Source organism: Pituophis catenifer, unplaced genomic scaffold (genome assembly GCF_029215685.1).
Source record: "Pituophis catenifer annectens isolate HBS135680 unplaced genomic scaffold, rPitCat1.0.hap2 SCAF_3, whole genome shotgun sequence".
NCBI classification, from domain to species: domain Eukaryota; kingdom Metazoa; phylum Chordata; class Lepidosauria; order Squamata; family Colubridae; genus Pituophis; species Pituophis catenifer.
In genome coordinates, this window is record NW_027256883.1 from 89,219,832 (window position 1) to 89,239,524 (window position 19,693).

General features: G+C 40.1%; 1 protein-coding gene across 1 annotated transcript in view; it reads left to right on the forward strand.

Annotated features, from left to right (window-relative positions):
* GABBR2 (gamma-aminobutyric acid type B receptor subunit 2) overlaps positions 1-19,693 on the forward strand; it is a 342,456-nt gene that overhangs the window by 246,819 nt on the left and 75,944 nt on the right. The gene's annotated exons all lie outside the window — the stretch shown is intronic.

Here is a 19,693-nt window from a genome sequence, read left to right on the forward strand (position 1 = left end):
TTGATGACTTTGGCCCAATTACTTTCCGCACTAGGAAGAAGGCAGTGCCAACCCACTTCTGAAAATGTTGCCAAGAAAACTGCAGGGACTTGCCCATGTAGTTACCAAGAATTAAGACTGACTTTAATAAAAGGTGAACAATTTATGCAGTCGTTATTTTTTATTTATTCTATTTCTTTGAATTTATTAGTTACCCAACTCCAGTGAACTCTGAACAAAAACTGACTTGATGGCCCAAATAACCCCTTCCATTAAATCCCTATAGTATATTCGATTTATAAGCAAAAATACATTGAACCAACAGTATTGAATAACCTATATAGATTATTAAACCTTCAAGTGTTTTTTGTAAGATGGCCAGTCCTTGTGTTTTTGTATTATACTGCTTGGGGGCCACTTCTTCAAGTATTCATTAGGTAGTCTTTTCTGAAATAGATTGGCTTCCCAAGAGATTATCGGCTCTGGCATAATTGCATACCATCAGTCATTAAAAATAATATATTCATGGAGTTACGTGTGTGTGTGTGTGTGTGTGTGTGTGTGTGTGTGTGTGTGTGAGCGAGTGAATGAGTACAGGGTATATCAAAAGTCAGCTCCCATAGATAATTTATTATATAACATTACATTAAATGTTTGGATTGGTTAGGATTTTTTCAAAACATTTCCTTACTCTTGTTTGACACATGACCTTTGATAGTACAACTGAAAAGTAATACGCTATGAATGTAAAACATTGTATAGTGAGCTTCTGGCAGATACAATATCTTGGAAAAGTTGAGCTACCCAGGTACAATTTATTACTAAACCAAATTGACTTACTCATGTTTAGTGTTGGAACATTTTGTTAAGAGTTCCATTTATTTTTATGTATGATTTATTTTTATCAGCAGCCAACTTTCAATATATTCACATAAAATGCTTTCTAATTTAGGCCTACTCACATTATATACACATGCTCCAAAGCAATAAACTTCCTTTCTCACATTCATGTATTTCTCTTTTTTAAAGTAATTTTTTATTAACTTTATAAGGATATAAATATAAAAGAAAATGAAAGAAGTAGGAAAAAGGAGGGGGGAAAGAAAAGCACTGATTCCAAATCATTTTAGCATACTAGAATAGGATAATAACATTACAGGCATTTTACTTTTTACTTTTACATGCTAATATATGTAAGCTATTTCTGTAGCAACAAGCCTACCTAATTATCAAAACCCAAAGTCAGTTTCATTTTTTTCTATCTCAAGCGGTTTCCAAGTAGAAACAAAGCTGGATGGGTTCTTTTCTTTGATTAAGGGCATTTACACATTTTTCAATAAGTACCTGAAGAGCATTTCCCAAAGTTTCATAATTGTCTATTATTTGCACCTTTATCAATCAGAATTTTAACTTTTATCACACATTTATATTTATATAATCCACTACTTTCTCCCAAAACTTGGTATGTACGGTATAGAAACATGTTTTAAAGAAGCATTATTCTTATCTCCAATGAAATGCTGTTTTTGACACTCCTTTTCTATGCAAACATAATGGAATCCAATAAGTTCTAAATAATATTTTTTTATTGTATGTCATAATTTGAAGTCCATTGATATTTTCGGTTTCCAGAAAACCCTTCCCACTGATAGCAATGGATTTACTTAATGGCTGTGCAAAACAAGGTCATAAAATGGAGTCTGGTCATGTGGTGACCAGCTTTATGACCGTCTCAATTTACAACCGTAATTGCGGGCTCAGTTACGGTTATAACTTGAGGATTACCTATACTCATCTCATTCCCATCCTTTCATCCATGTATATTATCATCTGATCATCACACTGAGTTGTACAATTTTTCATTTTACTTCTATACTTTATTTACCCAACTTATTTTATAGGTATTATATTTTCCCTTCTCTGTTAATTCTACAAACATCCTGCCTCCTCTCCTCATATAATTGAAAAGGACCTTAGAAGTCATCTAGTCAAGCTTTGTGTTCAATTCAGGATTTGCTAGAACATTTCTGACTGAGAGAAATCCAGCCTCTGTTTGAAGATTTCTAATGGGAGAGAATTCAACACATCACATAGCAGCCTATTTCATGAAGTTTCATACAATCGGGAAGTTCCTATCCTGAACCTCTCCTGCCTTGTTGTTTTAACCCATGAGCTTCGGCCCTGTGCTCTTGATCAACAGATAATAAATCTGCTTTGTCTTTTGGGTGACAATACTTTAGCTATTTGAAAATTTATAATACCTTCCATTAATCTTTTTTTTTTCTGGTAGTTTAAACAATACTCAACTTCTTTAACTGTCCTTCATGGGGACAATTTGTTTCTACATCTTCACCATTTTGGTAGCTCTCTGAAATTGCTCAAATTTGCACTGTCCTTTTTGAACTGTGATGCCCAGAATTTAGCAAGATATTCCAAACATGGCCTGATCACAGCCAAATAGAATATAAAAATAATTTCTTGTTATGTACTGTAGCTTTATATACATTAACCCCATTAATGGTAGCTCTTGGAAATCTCAACTCATTTTAAGATTTAGCCCTTCCTTCCTTCCTTCCTCCATCCATGTTTTATCATACATTCCTCTTACATTCCAGGTTACAATCTTATAACATGGTCATCAAAATATGGTTCTCTGTTTGTCAAATTAATGCTTTTAATACCCTGTTTCCCCCAAAATAAGACATCCCCTGATAATAAGCCCAATAGGGCTTTTGAGCGCATGGCAATAAGGCCAAGCGCTTATTTCAGGGTTCAAAAAAATATAAGACAGCGTCTTATTTTCAGGGAAACATGGTAATTTTTTTAAAAAAAGAGTAGACTTGATTATCAGCCTTAGTCATGCCTACACTGTATACCAGTATTCCTGGCTAGTGATAAAGATAATACTTGTCACTTCTAGCACTTTTGTAGTCAGATTCTGTAAGCATAATCAAAGCCCAGTTTTATAGCAAGCATGCTTTTTTACTTTCCCTGCAAGCTAGGAACTTTGATTTAAAGCACCCAGCAAACCATCACATCTAACCAACTAGGAGCTACGTGCAGTGTGCTATTTCTACACTCAATATACTTTTATATATACCATACTATAATACAGAAATAGACATTTTAATTTTATTTTTTTATATGCTGCCATCAAAGCCAAATTTCCCAACTGGCTAATGCCTTTCTTTCTGGTATAGCTTTTTGTAGATTGAACTGCAGTACAAAATTTAGGGAAGTGTTAATATTGAAATATGCAGCACGTCTGTTTGCTCACTAGATAGGGAAATGCAATTATGTGTGCATGAAAATCAAAGCTGTACTCCAGTTGATGTTCAGTGGTCACCAGATGCTTATACTGATTTAACTGGGTTGTGATTCGCTAATCTCTTCCATTCACGAAAGGGAGATAAGGCTTCTTTTTAATGTCCAAAAGCAATTAGTCTCTGATTTAATCTCTTTAACTGTACAACTGTGAGATGAATTGGTGCACAAATAAAATATCAGAGACAAGATCAGTACTCCCGATAAAAAAACTATAATGCTGCATATCATGAACCTGATAAAATATTTTGTATACCAAGGTTTTCTATATACCTCGTAGAATTGGGAAATAAAGAAGAGGGACAATGGCTGTGATGAGAAAAACATATGACTGTTTTTGTCTTTATTAAATAAGATACTGACCTTTTAAAAGTTTAGCATTTATACCAATCTCACCTTCCAAAACTGATGGAGAAGGGAATTGTTGAAAAAAGAACTAAAAGAAAGAAACTAGAAACAGCTTAAGACCAATCAACTGAATTGGACTGCCTTCTTTTTCATATTAATCTCATAGTCCTTAAAGGTAATTTCATGAATCTTGTTCCAAGTATGTTATGGGTATCAGGGATAAGACCAAGCCATCTTTGTATAAAGACTGTATTTCTGGAATGGGTTCTCCAGAGTGAATTCAGCATGGTATGTAGCATTCATTTGATACACTAATATTTTAGACGTTATTGGAGGTTTTAAAATAGTTTTATCTTTGATATTACATTGATTCTAAACATTTGTCCTGACTTGTTAGGGGACCTCTAAAGAATTTATGTCAGAAAGGCAGCATGTAGATAGCTTAACCTTGTTAAAGAAGTAGGAAACTAGTAATCTGCTATGCAAGGAGATTTAGCATTCTTGTCTGTCCAGACTATATTGGGAAATTTTTATTTGTGACAGAACTAAATGTAAAGAGGTGTGAACAATCTCATGTTACAGTTAGCAAGTATCTTCTCCCATTGCATTTCCCAGTTGTCTTCCCTAGAGTTAGCATATATTGACGTAATTCATATTAAAAGTAGTTATTGAAGGATGCAACCAAAAGTTGTCATAAGTAAAAAAAAAAAAAAGGTGGATGCGGTTGTAAGAGTTGAATAAAAATAATCCAAAGAAAGGATTTTTACATTACTGATTGTTCATATGAACAATTTAGCCTTGATTGACCATAAGGAACATTAAATCACTGTGATTTATATCATTTATTATTAAATGGATGATACTTTAACAAAATGAAAGAGTAGCTCTATTGACCATAAAAAAATTCCTCAAATCATATTTTGGACAATATTAGATCACATAGTAAGTAAGCTTTCAAGTTCTCCAAAATGTTTTTTTAAGAAACAAGATAATAAAGTAAAAGGGAAAGGAAGAAAGCAAGTAGTAGATTTTTAAATCATAGAACCTATGTATTTAATTATATTTTACAATTAAATTTGGGAGTGGCACTAGGCAAGCAAATTAAGCTCAATTGCCGCCATCGCCATAAATTTTGATTTCTAATTTTCCTCATACTGAACCAAGAAAGCCGTTGTCCATATTCACTGAAGTGATAGGTGCTATAATCCAACACATCTGGAATATATCAAATTAGGTAAGATTGCTTTATCAAATACAGGAACAGAAAATATCTAATTTCTGTTGTTGAAAGTATGAAACAATTTGGCTTTTAGACCCATTCATGGTGCTATTAATATCTGCCAATTCGAAGAGTATTTAAAGTATCAGAATAACTCTCATTTTTTTTCTGCACTTATTACCTACTTCACAGCTGCTGTTTTATCCTCCTGTTTCCAGTGTTTCTCTCTTCAGTTTGCTTTGCTTTGACAGTATGCATATTTGTATATCTGTTTGTGTTCCTACAACTATCTTGCACACACAAGATGTCTCTTTTGGCAAATTAGAGCATATGCTGTTAGCATACCTTGGTTTCCTTTAATCCTTTCTTGATACTAGAAATACCTTGATGTGTTAGCAAGCTAATCCTAAAAGCACGGCCTGAAAATTCAACAACCTTTTAAAACTAAACAGCTCTAGATTTTGTCAGTGCCTACATCGAAGAACATCTGGGCTGTGCAGCATTTCTGATTCAAGTGCTAAAATTTCCTTTGGAATATGAAGATTGCTTATGTAAATACTTGTCTGTTAGTCTTTGATGCAGTTTTTGTATAAAAATATGCAGTGCATATTTGGCATGCTCAGGAGTGCTATGGCGGGGGGGGCAACAAATAGCACCTGCAGTAACCTTAAATTGCAGCAGAACCCCAAAATTAAATCAAACTATATTTTTACCTGCCTGAAAAAAAATGCCACTGCCAAATTAGCCATCCTTCAATTCACTTTGCCAGAGCAGATGTTATTAAAAGAACAATAAAAAGTAAGAAAATTGCATTACAATGAACAAGTAAAAAAATTACTCTTTTTTAAAAAAATCTTTCCAACGGGAAATCATCATTTTTCTATTTTGTCAGAAAAGTGCTGATTGAAATACTGAGAGGGGGCACATATCAGGATTTTATGTCTGGAGTGGTAATTTCTTTCCAACCATACAAAATTAACTTTTTAGCTATGATGAAGTTCCAAGTATTTCAAGTATTCTTGAAAATTTGACTGTTCTCCTACGCTTTTAAGTAGGGTGGTTATGAGCCCCTCTAGATATCTTTTGTGCTTGGGATTTTTTTTCTTCTCGATATATATATATATATATATATATATATATATATATATATATATATATATATGATCTATTTCCTTCTTTTTAAAGTCTAAGCCACCAATCTATTGCATTATATAACACTACATTACATTTTATATTTTATTTAATATTTATATATATAATAGGCAATTGGACTACAATACTGTACATTAGCATTTAAAACTTTTTAATATAACTTGTGTGTTAACTTAAGTCGTAGAAGGGAATGGACTGAAAACATTGGAGAGTCAGTTGTTGTGATTAATGTTGAAAGGTTGGTGTTCCAATTTATCCCTACATCTCTGTTCTTTTATTTTAGCCACACACATTTTCAGGTCAGGAAGAATCACTGAAATAATTACTTCTGATATGTTGCATAACTTTCACAAATTTCATTTCTTACTGTATCTCTTTGGATCCTTCCAGTGTTACAACGTACACTTTTGAAGCATCAGCCAACTAATTAATATGACTGTGTGGGCAGGTTTGACTTGCAATTGATGCATGTGTAGGTTCTAAATAAAACACAAAACATTTGCTAAATATAGAAGACATGTTTTAGAAGATAGCACCAATAAAGGAGAATATTTGTAGCTCAGGGTTGAAATGAGGAGTCATTGGTGCTCTCTGAGTTTGGTTTTTTCTTGCAGATGTTTCATTACCTGAGCTAGTTAACACCATTAGTGCCAGATTAGCACTGATGATGTTACCTAGTTTGGGTAATGAAATGTCTACAAGAAAACAACCAAGCTCAGAGAGCACCAAGGACTCCTCAGAAGGTGGTACCTTTAACTTGATATTCCCAGGATATATCTATTAATGTACATATGAGATCTCATTATGAATTACAGATTATTGTTTTAAGAATACCCCTCTCTTTTTTTCTATTTATATTGCTTATTCCAGCCAGAGTCCAAATTCGCTTCTTCACGTGGAACAAACATAATCATCATTTATTCTAGCCCTCAATTGTTTTGCTCCACTGTGGTTGGTTGGTTGATTGATTGATTTTGTGTTTTTGAGTCAGTATTGATTCTTGGCAACTTCCTGGAATAGTTTCTGCAGTTTTTGTGGAAAGGTTTTGAGAAGTGATTTGTCATTGCTTCCTTCCTTGGGCTGGAAAGTGAATGACTGGACCAAGATTACCCAGCTAGCTTGTGCCTGAGGTGGGGACTAGAACTCATGGTCTCCTTAACTACTATATCAGAAGTTGTTATTTTTACCTTTTTTATATCAAGTTAATAAATGTATCACTAAATGCAACTATTTGAACTTCACAAGCCAGAATACGTTATGAACTACTAGCAAAGATAAATTTAAAACATGTCTTTATCTTAGGCTAGTATAATTTACTCAGACTTGCACAATCTCACCCAGATTCTAGGAAGCTATGTTTTTCAGTCTTGTTAAAATACCTTTTAAACAAGATGCTCTTGAATTAGAATCTGAGTTTTTTCTAAATGGAAAGCACATGGTCTACTGAGAAATAGTCTCCTCCATATTAAGCATCTTGCTCATGGTTTATGTGTGAACACCAAATGACTCCATTCATATAAAAACTGTGTGTCCTGCATTTTCAGTAGTTTTTATTGTGAAACATCTTTCTCATTTAGTAGTGCTTTGATTGTGGAACTTCTTTTCATAATAAACTGAGCTAGCTCCCTCTTCTGTTGTGATATGCTTTTCAATAACATTAAATACAATTTAATATCTGTTGAGGTATTATCTTTATTAATTGCTACTGTGTCCTTTGCTTGTTGTTTTAATAGTATAAATTTATGTTGCTTGATTAATCTTTAGCCAGGACTCTATTGTGGAGCCAAAAGGCAGAAAAAAATTCAGTTTTTAAATTATTCTAATTTAAACTATTCAAAGAAAGTTAAAACACAAATAAATTTTTGACACAACTCATTTTAAATTTTATATTTTGCCAAAATGTTTTCAAAAATTGCATTTCTATATTTTTTTAGCATTTTCTGTGATGCCTATTTGAACAGCTGTTGCTTTTAATTGCTTTCTGAGTAATCATTTTGCTATGCTGCTTTTGATTTCATTTCATATAAATGTATCTGTATTTTTATTCTATGATAGTTTGAGTTATACTAAACTCAAGAAAAAATGCAGAAATAAATAATTGCTAAGTATATACTGGTAAGGGACAGTGTTAAATATAGAAGAAAGAAGTATCTACATTTGTTAAAAAATAGTTTGAACATTTTGGAGATACTGTACATTCAAGGAGATATTTTAGATGCTTAATTCAGACAATCTGATTCCAGCACCAAATCTTCAAAATTAATTGAATTAAAGCTTTTAAGGCTTAATTCATTTAAATAAAATAGTAATTTAAATGTTTTAAAAAAATGTTAAAATCACATTTTTCTCTGCTGCATTGAATCTCTTGCTTTCTTCTTAATGTATGTGCAAAAGTTCAAATTCTCTATCTGTTCAATTTACAACTGCATAGAGCCATAGTTGACTCAATAATCTATTATATCCAAGATTTCTGCTTAAACTGTGATTCCTGAGCCATGTTTTTTATTTGTCCTAGTCTGAACTATCTGCTGAAAAGCATCTGCTTACTTATGATAGTTTTTTTCAATAACTTCTCTCTTGCCTAAATATTTGTTAGATTTAAAAGCCCACCATATGTAAGGGTAAAATACTGGAAATGGGAGACTGTCATAGGTAGCTTCTGTCATGATACGGAACCTTGGTTGGGCAGGTTTTAAAACCATGGAATAGCCTGTATATGATGGCCAAGCTTTTTCCTCAATTTCCTCAATGCTCACCCTGTAAAGATCTTCCAAACATTTGGAATTACATTATACAAAATTTAAAATGCAAATTCTTGACAATGTTTTTTTTCATAGAGGTTGGGCTGCAGACATATTAGCATATTTTGTCCTGCAATTCATTTATTTATTTATGAAAGTATGTATGCATTTCAGTAACTACCCGTGTTTCCCCGAAAATAAGACCCTGTTTTATATTTGTTTGAACCCCGAAATAAGCGCTTGGCCTTATTTTCAGGGAGGTCTTATTATTTTGAGGTGCATGGAGGAAACCAGAGGAAATGGCGGGGACCGGCTGTGCATGCATTTAAATATTTTCAGGGAGGGCTTATTTTCAGGGGGGGGGGTTATTTTAGTGCATGCGCTCAAAAGCCCAATTGGGCTTATTATCAGGGGATGTCTTATTTTAGGGTAAACGGTATTGAAATTTAAATAACCATTCATATATATTTCAAATTTATATACAATATGTGATTTAAATTCTGTCTGCCCAGCAATTTAATCAGTTTTACATTAGAAAAAATTTCATAGAAAAGTGTATTATAAAATATAGAATCAGATTGCTTCTGAAAGTGTTTAATATACTGAAGTCAGAACTTTTTTTTTAATTATTACATTAACCATTTCCACAAGTTATTAAATCAGAACACCTAATTTTTAGATAAAAATTAAGTATGTTTATTTAATATATCTCTTTTGGAAATTAGCCACTCTAAACACTTAGAAGCATGAAGTGGGAGTTGCTCATTTCCATTGCTTCCATTGGCCAGTAACTGTTTCACAAGGAGTGAAAATGGAAGCCTGATCTTGCTTCCATTAAAGGCCCATGCAGAACCTCCAATTGCTTAAATACAATTGCTTGAATCTAGTTAGGAGACATTTTCTGCATTCCTATAAAAATAACCATTGCCACTTATTTTTTTATCACTTTTGAATCAGTTTCTAGGGAAACAAACAACATTGTGATAAGTGGAAACCAGCAGTAGAAGCTGACTCAGCTGGTGGCCAGTTTTGTTTCTGTTTCCATGGAAACAGATTTGAAATAGGCATAAATAATCTCACTAAACACAGATGGTTCTAAGAAGGTTGGACAAACACATTTCCTCAGTCATTTACCTAGGTCAATAAAGATTGCCTTGAAGACTAGCATTTAATAACACTCTATTTTATGAAGATCACTAACCAAGTTTCAAGTTCATGTATTTCATCAACACTAAGAATATAAAATTCTCCATTGTGGGGTGGAGACAGCAGCCAGAAGTGGGTTCAGCTCATGCAATCAGATGAAGGACTGAGCCTGTCAAAGCTAAATCCCGCCCCCGTTGCTAGGGGCTCCCAGCTTTGCTCAGTCCTTCAGACTGGACTGTAGTGTGGAATTTCTCTCCGTTGTTTTTCTAACCTTTCTTACACCTTTTTGGATTCTTTTGGCTTTGAAATTTGGACTGTGACCCTGACTATTCTGCTTGCTGGACGCAGTGAGGTAATTTTGCCTCCGTCCTATTTCCTCCCCCCTGGACTGTTGACGATCATTCTTCCACTGGTCAGTAAGTGGGGATTGTGGAGCCTCGCGCTCCCGTGGGGGAGGCAGCAATTATCACCACTTAATTTGACAGCGGCCCGGCCTGATCCTGCTGAGCGAGCCTCATTATCGCTGTGGAGTTGCTGCGCTCCCTAACGCTCATCGGAACGCCATTTTGAGAGCTATTTTTGTTGAGGAAAAATTCATTGCATTTGAATTGCCGCTTGCCGCCTTTCACAGCCTCAGCTGATTGTCGGACCTGGCTTAATTAGCAGGTCCCTGGCCGTTTCGCTCGCCCTTACCAGCTGGAGCAGCGTTTTCGCCCCTCTGTCGCTTAGTCGGCTTTTTGAATAGTGCCTGTGGAGCTTCGTGCTCCCGTTGCTGCTGGGGCATGTCCGCCATTTTGATTTACCATGCAAGTCGTGGTTGCTGGTGAGGCAGTTTCTTCTGAGGCCTCTGGGCTCTAGATCGTGCCATTGCTCCCTATAGAGGCTTGGCTAGGCTTATTTGCCTCCAGGGCATTTATCTCACTCTACGCCCTCTATCTCCTTTAAACGCTGAGACACTAAGGTGTCCTGCTTAAAGACCTTTCACCTTTCTGTGACTGGCGGCCATTTTATTGCTGCATAGTTGAGGGCAGTCCAGGAGCGGCCATTTTGTACACCTCAAGGACTATTTTTAGTCCAGGCCCTTACTTCTTCTACCCACCATGCCTAAGGCAGTGGCAAAGAGCAAACATGGTCACAAGGCCGTGGTGCAACAACAGTCCCTAGACATCCACAGAGATTTGGGGAACAACTCTTTGACGGAGGCTGGCAACCTGGCTGTTTCCAAGCCCAAAAAGGCCCGTTCACATTGCAAGGGTTCTTCTTCAATCCCATCGTGTACTGAACGACGCAGGGATAAAGTTTCGAAACAGTCGTACGATAAAACCAGCAGCCTTCACTCACCAGCACCAGCGCCTGACTCTCTACTCCCTGAGGCAAGAGTCCATCAGTCTCCCCCTACACCGGATCAAATCTCACTTCAGGACTGCCCATTGGGCATTCATAGTACGGACTTGTGGGGCTCTGGCCCAGTTGCTGCCTCTCTGGCTCCTACTTTTTCAGCTCAGGCTCTGCCTGTTCAGCCTCCTCCAGTCTCATCTTCTGCTTCGGTTCGTACTTCTATGGAAGTTGGACCGGCTACTGACCAGATACAGACTGTTCTTTGTGCTGAGGACATTCAAAAGATGATTACAGCAGCTGTGCAACAGTCTTTGGCTGCGCATAAATCTTCCAGATCTAAGCACTCTACGACCTTGTCGGTGGCATCATGTTCCTCCGTCTCCTCGGACGAGGAAGAGGAGGATGAGCTGCTGTCTATAGTTGATTCTCACTCCCCTGCTCCGTCCTGTGTGAGTCGATCTTCAGCCTTTGGTGATGCTGATTTTCAAGAGCCAGAGTTGTCCGAAGACAAGGGACTTCCTCCAGATCAACCTCCCTTTACGGGCCTTTTTCCGCAGTCTCTGTATAAGTCTCTTCTGTTTAAAGCCATGAACGTGGCTCAACTTGGGGCTTCTCAACCCATTCCGCTTACGACTGAGGGCACACTAAATCCCTTATTTTCAGAACCATCTAAACCTGTGACGGCCGTGCCTACTCCTCCTCTCTTTATGGACGTTATATGGAGACAATGGTCCTCTCCTGCTACTGCTCCTGTACCGTCTACCACGAATAGAAAGAACTTCTCTGTTTCATCTGAATTGTCCTCCCTGCTTCAGGTTCCAACAGTGGATGTCTCTGTCGCGGCATTGCTTTCTCATTCTATGGTTCCTGGTGATCCTGAAGAGAACCTTCACCCGGAGGAGCGACGATCCAAACAAGTTCTCCAATGGGCTCATCTTGCAGCTTCCTGGGCCATTCAATCGGCTACTACGATCTCCTTTTTTAACCGATCGACCCTTCTCTGGCTTCGTCAGATCCAAGACAAGCTCTCCACCGAGGACACTAAATTCAGACAGGACATCAACAAAATTGTGGCGGCAGTGCAGTTCTCTGCTGATGCAATGTTGAATGCAGCTCGTTTCGCATCCAAATCATTAGCTTCTACTGTGGCAGCCCAACGCCTGGTTTGGCTGCGTCATTGGCCGGCTGACACCCGGCACAAATGGCGGTTGGCCTCCGTTCCTTTTCTGAGGGAGAAGTTGTTTGGGGATCCATTGGAGGCTTTCCTAATAGAAACCAAGGACAAAAGAAAGGTCTTGCCCACGGTTTACCATAGGGGGGAGTCCAGATACTCAACTTATTCCTCCCGTGCCCAATTTCGCCCTTCGGACAGAGGTTCGGGATCCTCTCATGGTACGGGTAATTTTGCTCCCAGGCAAAGGGGGTTTCAGGATAGACCTGGGAGGGGCAGGTCCTTCATGACTAGACAGCCCTTTCGAGGGGGAGGGGGTCGCTCCATCCGTCGCCGTCGTTAATAGTGCTCTCGGCCCTCCGGTGGGCAGCAGATTGGGCCTCTTTGCCGCCTTTTGGGAACACACTACGTCTGATTTCTGGGTCCGGGCCTCCATTCGATCAGGGCTGGCCATCGAATTCTTCTCCACCCCTCCTTCTGTTTTTCTCCGCTGTCCCCAGTTGGGTAGCCCCGAGCATAGATCCCTTATGGATTCGGCTATAGATCACCTCCTCTCCATCAGGGCCATCCAACCCGTGCCCCAGAATCAATTGGGACAGGGGTTCTACTCTTGGGTTTTCCTGGTTCCTAAGTCATCAGGTAGGTGGAGACCTATTCTGGACCTTAAACGTTTGAACCGTTTTGTAGTCTATAGAAGGTTCAAAATGCAATCTTTACATTCTTAGACTGCGTTCGGAGGGGCGATCTCCTCTGTTCAATTGATTTAACTGAAGCATACCTTCATGTATCCATTCGATCTTCCCATAGAAAATTCTTACGTTTCTGCTACGCAGGGAATCATTTTCAGTATAGGGCTTTGCCCTTTGGTCTTTCCTCAGCTCCCCGTAGTTTCACCAAGATATTGGTGATATTTAGCCGCTTCTTTTAGGCTTAGGTCAATTCGTCTCCAGTGTTATCTGGATGACATCCTTATCATGTCTACTTCTACGCCTCAAGCCTATTCAGACCTTCACCTCACCATTTAAACCTTAGCTGCCCATGGTTTTTCCATTAACGTGGAAAAAAGCCATCTCGTCCCCTCTACTAGAATCACACACCTGGGGGCGGTCATTGATTCTGTCGAGGGCAAGGTCTATTTATCTGGGGAACGCCAGGAAGGGCTGAGGACTCTAGTGACTCAGGTCAGTTGGGACAAATGTGCTTCCCCTTTGCTTCTATCTAAATTGTTAGGGAAGATGGTTTCGGCCATTGATATTGTTCCCTGGGCCAGACTACACCTGAGAGACCTTCAGTGGTTTCTTTTGCCTTTGCAGAAGGCGGGGAAAGGCACCTCGTCGACCAGAATTTCCATCCCTAGGGAAGTGTTGGCGTCCCTTCGATGGTGGCGCTCCGTGGCTGTTTCCAAGGGCTGTCTTTTCCTGGACGTCGCTGGGTTGTTGTCACCACTGGCGCCAGCAAGTTCGGCTGGGGCGCTCACTGCGATGCACAGGTGGCTCAGGGCACGTGGTCGACCCCCGAAGCCTCCCGCAGTATAAACTGGCTAGAACTATGAGCTGTTGTTCTCGCACTCCGGGCCTTTCATCATCTGGTGGCCGGAGCTCACGTGTTGATACTCACCGACAACGTTTCAACAAAGGCCCACATAAATCGCCAGAGGGGCACCAGGTCCCGGTTGCTGATGTTGGAAGCCAAACGACTTTGTCTTTGGTCAGAACGCCACTTGATCTCCTTGAAGGCGGAACACATTTCGGGAGAGGCAAACGTACAAGCGGATTGGCTTAGTCGCCAGTCAATAGACCATTCCGAGTGGCATCTGAATCCCTGTATCTTCCAGAGGTTGATGAGTCACTTTGGCAATCCTGTTGTGGACCTGTTCACTTCACCACAGAATGCACAGCTCCCCAGATTTTTCTCCCGTTTCCAGACACCTCAGGCGGAGGCAGTGGATGCTCTGCGCTCCCTGTGGCCTCCAGGTCTGCTTTTCGCATTCCCACCGATTCCCCTCCTTCCGAGGGTCCTCCAAAAGATTGTTCTGGAAGGGGTGGAGATCATTCTCATAGTCCCACATTGGCCACGGAGGTCATGGTTTGCCGACCTCATGTACTTATCAGTGGCTCCTCATTGGACACTTCCGTGTCCCTCTGATTGCCTCAGTCAGGGACAGATTCTGCATCCGGACCCGCTGTGGCTACGACTGACCGCTTGGAGGTTGAGCGGTGCGCGCTTCAACGAGACAATGTCCCTCCTTCAATAATTCAAACTATCCAGGCCTCTCGCCACCCCTCCACGAATCGAATTTATTCATCAACGTGGTGGGCATTTTGTACTTGGTGCTCCTCCCAGGACATCTCACCACTTGAGGCTTCAGTGGTTCAAGTCCTGAGATTTCTTCAGGCGGGCTTGGACAAGGGGCTCTCGCCCAATACCTTACAGAGGTAGGTGGCAGTGATTTCGTCTGTTTTGACTTACAACTCTCCCCAATCTTTGTCTCACCAGCTGCTTATATGGCGATTCCTGCGGGGGCCCACCAACTTATGTCCCCCGGTTCTTCATAGATATCCCACTTGGGACCTTTTGATTGTGTTGAACTCTCTTACTCAGCCACCATATGAACCATTGCAGACGGCCAGTCTACATCTTTTGTCATGCAAAGTAGCTTTCCTGGTGGCTATAACGTCTGCTCGATGTATTTTGGAGATCGCTGCGCTTTCTATGAGGAACGGTTTGTGTATCTTTCATGTGGACCGGGTTGTCCTTAGACTCGACCCCACATTTGTAGCTAAGATTAACTCTCCTTTTCGCCATTTACAGGAACTGGTTCTTCCAGATTTCTGCCCTCACCCGTCCCATCCGTTGGAACAACGATGGCACACACTGGATGTCCGGAGGGCTCTTCGGATCTACTTGAAAAGGACTGCGGACATTCATCGGTCTGAGTCATTATTTGTGTCTTTTCTTCCTGCATCGCTAGGTTCCAAGGTGTTGTCGACGATGATTGGCCGTTGGATCCGGTGCACGATTGCTTCAGCATACGAACTTCGTTCCTTACCATCTCCTGCCACGGTGACGGCTTACTCGACGAGAAGTGCTTAGACTTCAGCAGCCTGGGCTATGCAGGCTTTGCTACTCGAAATCTGCAGGGCAGCTACCTGGACCTCTCCTTCCCCCTTTATTCTTCATTATAAGATAGACAAATTTGCTTCTGCAGAGGCTGCCTTCAGGCGGAGAGTTCTCCAAGGAGTTTGGGGGACTGGGAGTTGCTTGCCCAGACTGTTCCCTCCCTAGACTTGGGACGTTAATCTTGGGTATGTCCCTCTTCTGGCTGCTGTCTCCACCCAACGAGAAGGTGCGTGTCAGGTAGGACCAACGCCCCTTCTAATAAAATTCCTTAGAAATTATATAATTATTCTATTAACTATACCATATTCTTTCCTAAAGAAGGACACAAGGACCACCAAACAGCCAGACAAGATTTTACAACTTGCCACCTAATTTTGCAGTCTTGGGCCCCAAGTAAAATTGCTAATATAAAAATGATCTGAGGAACAATTTTTTTGCAAATTTTAGGCAAAAATCCTTATAAAACAGCAATATAGAGTCATGAGCTATATTTTGAGTATGCTCTCTCCACAAGGTCAAAATAGTTCTGCTTTCTTGAATTGCAGAGGGAAGGCTAATAAACATTGCCAGGTAAATGTGCTAGAATATTTTGCTGTGTAAAGATCTTACAGATATCTTGCTGCCTGGAGTTTTCTTCTAATTATCTTATTTCCAATTACTACAGTTAAAGTAATTATTATATGATCTGTTTGTCAAATATCAGTTATTCTTCCTTTTAGTATTGTTTTGATTTCATTATATCCTATTCTGAAAATAACAGGGCTAGACCAAGTCAGTAGAAGCTCAAATTAAGCGAATAATGAATTATCCTTAAATAGACTTTGTACTCCATAGTTTTCAATCCTGCTTTACTTCTAATTGATGTGCTACGTTTGGGATGCTCTTTGCTCCTTGTTATAGTCTGCTTTATTCTCCAAGCCTAATTTTATGCCATAAGGAATTGTGCCAAAGGTGCAGCTGTGAGTGATTTAAATACAGTTGAGATATATTAAGCCTCTCTTATACAAATATTGAACAAGATGCTTGCATTTGCATCAATGCTCCTCTGTGGGCAGTACATAGAAAGTGGGCTTCACAATTTGTAGAGAAATGAAAAATCATTCCTAGGTAATTGAAGCTATTCTACCTGCCCAAAAATGCCAATAACACTGCAAAGCTAAGTTCTGGGTCTTTCTTTAAAATTCATTGTATGTAGTCCTAATATAACTCAACTATAAATGTTACATAAAGATATAAAATCTAAAGAGCTGGCTTCAGCCCAATTGGTCATTTGCAATAACATTATATCATCTGATTATTGTAGCACTGTAATATATCTGTTTACTATTTCAGGAGACAGAATTCTGCTTTAGTTAAATTTATGCTGTCTTTGATTAATGAAATTTTTATTGGTTAAATTGGTTAACTTTGGTTATATATAGTAATAAGAGTAATATTTATTTTCCCCTCTTTGGGTGGGTGTAAATTTAGAAAGTTGGCCAAGATTTATTAGAATATTACTATACCATAATCTCTAGAATATGTAGTTATGCTGCTGAGTATGTTTTGAAGAAAAGATTAGTTAACCATTTGTCCAAGATGGTATAATGACCCCTGCCTTAGGCAGAGGGGTCATTATAGACTAGAAGACCTCCAGATTCATTCTAGCCCTATGATTCTATGTGTGCAACATAGCCATTATTTCAGACTACCCTAATCTCTGCTGCTTTCCCAAGTTTTCATTAATTAATTGGAGGCCGAAGGGGGAAGATTGCAGAATCTCTTCAAAGATATCATGGGACAGGAGTTATCTCCATAAGTGTTGAAAATATTTCACCCATCTCCTTAATGAAACATAACATTCCAAGTAAGACTTGGTATAGACATGGGTAGATATTAATCTCCAAAAATAAAAGATTAGCTATCAGGGTTTGGTTTCATTCTTCTATTACCTCTTTTTCAGAACAAGTTTTAAAAATATTTATTAAATTGTAGGATTTTTTATTTTGGGATTTCGGCATAGTAGATCATAGTCTTTCTAGTAGAAACCACCTTTTTTAAGGTACAGTATGTGTAAAAGTCCTAGTTTGAATCCTGTTTCATCACTGGGAGTTTATTACTTAAACATCAAAAAACTTGTATTTCTGGGTATCCTGTTCAAGTTAATATGTCCTCTGAAAAACAGTTCTCTCTTGGCTTGAGAGATAAGCTACCTTATCGTAATCAATTTTTTTGTCAATGTAGTTCTGCACTCAAACTGCTTTCTCAGTTTCCTGACCTACAGCTTCCTAGTATGCCCTTGATGTTCATCATCAGGAGCCATGGTGGCACTGTGGTTAGAAAACAGTATTGCAGGCTAACTCTGCCCACTGCCAGAATGAATGCTATTGCCAGTGAATGCTATTGCTATCAAGCTCTTTCACCCAGATGTGGTAGAGTTTCCAACTAGACTGGAGGGAGATGTTAAGAGGGGGGCAAGCTTAGAGACCTTGTATTGCAGAAAGCAGCACAAGCTTGATCTCCCCCATAATCAGTGAAGCCTTCTCTTACCATTCCCAAGGAAATATAGTTAATCAGATGAGATTCTGGTAACAGGTGACTAACACTAAAGCTTCTGCTTGAGACTATTCACAAATGGTTCTGGTTGCTTGGGCTTTATATCTGGCTTTAAAAAGTTTCTTAATAAAATAGACATACTACACACCATCTCACTATCTAAGCTGATCTGGAGCTGCCTCTTGTTCTATCTCGCCCCAGTGTTCTTGGTGCTCACACGCCTCCCATCCATCCATCCACCCTCCTTGCCTGCAAACTCCCACCCCGCTCGAAAGAGATCAGCCACTCAACACCTCTTGCCACGTAGTGTCCACCCAGTGGATAAGCCCCCCTCCAGCCAAGCAGACCATCACTCACTGCCCAAACTCCTCTTTGAGGAGTCCGCGCTGCTGCCATCCCAGCACTGAGGATGGCTTCCTCTGCAGCTTCCAAACTCCGGTTGGAGCCGCTGGAAGCAGAGAAGAGGCTAGTCGAGCCAGACGCCTGCTGCCGAGTCTTCCAGGAGCTGGGACAGCCGCATGGAGCTGGAACCATAGAGCGGGGAATGTGCTTCTCGCTGGCCCGACCGGCCTCTTCTCCGCTTCCAGTGGCTTCCAGCCAGGATTTGGAAGCCACAGAGGAAGCCATCCTCAGTTTTATTTTATTTATTTATTTATTTCAGATTTCTATACCGCCCTTCTCCTTTCGGACTCAGGGCGGTGAACAGCCAAGATAAAAAAAACATTTATACACAGAAGTTAAAAATAGATTTAAAATAATTAAATAAATTTGGCCTGTAATTTAAAACTTTTCAATTAAAATCCATATCAAATTTTAAAACCAACTGTAAAATCAGGACAGCCCGGCTAACTGAAAAAAATAGGTTTTTAGGGCCCAACAAAAAGTCTGGAGGTCGGAGATCACTCATATCTCTGGGGGTAGATTGTTCCAGAGGGTAGGTGCCACCACAGACAAGGCTCTCCCCCTGGGGGTCACCAGCCAACATTGTCTGGCCGACGGCACCCTGAGGAGGCCCTCTCTGTGGGAGCGAACTGGCTGGTGGGAGGCAATTGGTGGCAGAAGGCAGTCCCGTAAGTACCCCAGCCCTAAGCCATGGAGCGCTTTAAAGGTGATCACCAACACCTTGAAGCACACCCGGAAGTCCACTGGAAGCCAATGCAGCTCACACAGAAGAGGAGTCACATGGGAGCGCCCCATCGCTCCCATAATCCCCCGCGCGACCGCATTCTGCACCAGTTGGAGCCTCCGGGTGTACCCCAAGGGGAGCCCCATGTAGAGAACATTACAATAGTCCAGATGAGAAGTGACGAGTGCTTGAGTGACCGTGCGTAGGGAGTCCCGATCCAGAAAGGGGCGCAACTGGCGTATCAGGCGAACCTGATAGAAAGCCCCCCTGGCCACGGCCGTCATATGCTCTTCTAAAGACAGCCGTGCGTCCAGGAGGACACCCAAGTTGCAGGCCCTTTCCATGGGGGCCAATGATTCGCCCCCAATAACCAGCGATGGCACCAGCTGGCTATACCGGGACGCCGGCAGCCACAGCAACTCGGTCTTGGAAGGGTTGAGTTGAAGCCTGTTTCTCCCCATCCAGACCTGCACGGCCTCCAGGCACTGGGACAT